The sequence below is a fragment of the Arachis hypogaea genome, chromosome 20 (assembly GCF_003086295.3).
Source record: "Arachis hypogaea cultivar Tifrunner chromosome 20, arahy.Tifrunner.gnm2.J5K5, whole genome shotgun sequence".
Taxonomy (NCBI): Eukaryota; Viridiplantae; Streptophyta; class Magnoliopsida; order Fabales; family Fabaceae; genus Arachis; species Arachis hypogaea.
Window position 1 is genome coordinate 16565269 of NC_092055.1, and position 2945 is coordinate 16568213.

A 2945-nucleotide genomic window follows, 5' to 3' on the forward strand; every position below is an offset into this window, starting at 1 on the left:
TGCCACACATCTCCTAAGTGATAAGTTCAGAAACATGAGTGAGGAGAAGAAGGTGATTGTGAGGGATCTCGGATTCGGTGGGTTGATGCACATCCCACCATTGAAGGTGGATCACCAACTATTAAGGGAGCTAGCAAACAACTTCAAACTTGGGGACAACAAACTGAAAACAGGATATGGTTCTTTCCAAATAACACCAAAAACAATAGGTCATGCGCTTGGCATCAATGCAACAGGTAACTAGCTTAAAAATATAGGTGTATATTAAGTTGATGGTTGGGTGTATTTAAGTTGATGATTGGGTGTATTTGAACCGACTTGGATACTTTGTTATTTTCCTTTTTGTAGGAGATCTGTTTCCTGAGAAAGTTGAGTATAAGAAACTTTCTGATGATGACAAAATAATTTTTAGAAGATTCCAGGGTAAGACCCTCAAAAGTCTTACCGATGAAATGATGGAAATCGGCGTTGGCAACGAAGAGGAATGCCTGATGTTCAAGAGGATATTCATCCTCTATATACAGATGGCGTTCCTTTTGCCAACGACGATAAACAAAATATCGCCTGTGCACTTGGCCCCAATTTTTAAGATGGACGGCATATCGGAGAGAAACTGGGGGGGGGGGCATGTTTTGACCTTCATGATCAAGGGCATCACAGACTACAAGGAGAAAAAGAAGAAGGCAATTGATGGCTGCTTCTTCGCCCTAATGATAATTTACTTTCATCTTTCAAAAAACAAAGGCAAGAAGAGGGCTGAAAGACCACCAAAGCCTTGGATTGCCAACTGGACTAAGGAGCAGTTGGTGGAAAGAATGACTACAGAAAGAGAGGAAATTTTGGTAAGTAAACATAATATGTTGGTTGTATTTTATTTACCTGAATGCTGCTAGCTAAAATATCTAATGTTTCAGGGGATTGTGAAGATGGCGGAGACAAGAGCAAGAGAAAAAATGAAAAAAGAAGAAAAAAAAGAAAAAAAACAAGAAATAAAAAAAAAACAAAAAAATGAAGGCGAGTTCAACATCATCTTCGGAGAAAGAAACTATTGACAGTGACACTTCTACCTCTGAGTCTGAGACTCAAGAAGACTCAGAGGATTCAGGAACAAAACACCGCAGCAAAAAGGGGAAAAAGTAAGTACCATACTTGGGTGTAATTGCTTTTTCAAGTTGGGTGTATTTTGTTGATCACGTTGGGTGTATGTAGTTTATTAAGCTGGGTGTGTTTCGTTTGCTGCGTTGGGTGTATCTTGTGCATTCATTTGCGTGTTTTTTTTAGTATGTTCTAAATAATGATTGTTTGCCTTCCAGAATGGACTCCAGAAAAAGAAAGAAGAGTCAAGAGAGGTCCGATTCTGATTCAGAATCTGAATCTGAATCAAGTGATGAGTAATGTCCTGAAATTATTACTCCTTTCTTTTGGCTTCATTATTAAGATTTCGTGTATTAACTGAAGTATCTCTTATTAACTTATAGGAGCGAAGAATCATCACCGGTGGAGAAGGAAAAGAAAAAGAAAAAGACAAAAATATCACCAAAAAAGTAAGCACTTCTTTGGATAATATTCTGTAATAAAATTAATTTTTTATTTCTGATTGGTACTCTTTTTTTTCCACCCAGAACACAACCAAAAAAGAAAAAAGTTGTTGTGGAGGATTCACCTCTTAAAGAAGATCAATACTTTGACGGGTACAGTACCTCGTAAGCTATATTACCGTCTATTATCGTAATTATTTTTGTTAACATCTTCTTTTATGAATGTAGTGAGACATATGAAATATCAAGTGACGAACTAGATGAATGGTTAAGGCAAAACGTTGATAAATCTGCTGCAGAGGGGTATGTCTTGCTGGGCTGTCTATTTCATATTTTGGTGTGTTTTGTATGCTAATAATTGCTTCTTGTTTTGTAGGGAGAACCAAGCTGACCTGCGATAGACAGAAGGTCGCTATGTGTCGTCTGAAATGTAAGAAGCTTTATTATTTAATAAAATCTTGTTATCATGATTTGGGTGTATTTTGTGGAACCATTTGGGTGTATTTTGTGGATCAAGTTGGGTGTATGTTGTTTACTAAGTTGGGATATTTCGTTTGTTTTGTTGGGTGTATATTGTCCATTCGGTTGGTTGTATCTTGTGCATTCATTTGGGTGTATTTTATACCTGTATCTTATTTTGTCTGAATAACATGAAATCTGTTTAGACTACCGGCTGTGAACTTGGGAAGTGATGATCCTTCCTCTCAAGGACGCACAGAACAGAGTAGTGTAAACCAGCCGTCACAGAGCATGTAATTTCTCTTTCAAATAACCGTTACTTTTATTCTTCTATTACCCTTCTACTTCTAATTCTGTATATATGTTTTTTAGAAAAAAAAGCCCTTTATTATTTTATTCAAGAAAAAAAAGGCAGGAAAAAAAGCAAAAACTGCAAGTATGTAAGTTCTCAAAAAACAAAGCCTGTCTTCTTTTTGAATTGTTCGGGTGTATTTCTTGAATTTCTTTGGGTGTATTTTAGATTGAGTCCGGCTGATTCGAATATGATGGTTGTGAGGGAACAGACACCGTCGGATGCGCTTGCAATGTGAGTTTTCCAAGAATATTTAAACCTTATAACCTTATTATTTTCAAAAGCGTTGTTAACCCTTCTTTTTTCTTCTTGTTTAGAGTCCCGATTCAGGTTTTTGTGCCTGCATCCCAAACAACCACTGAGATAGATTTTGAACCAACCCCTATGCTACAGATTGAAGGGACTACAGTAACGTAAGAAATAGTATTGGGTGTATATTTGTTTAGAGTTTGGGTGTATATTTGCTAACAGTTTGGGTGTATATTGTTCCTGATTAGTTTTTTTTTTTTACACCATGATTAATTTTGTGTAACTGTGCAGCACTTCTGAAACCCCCAAACAACTTCAAGAGACCACACCCACGCTTCCCCCAGCTC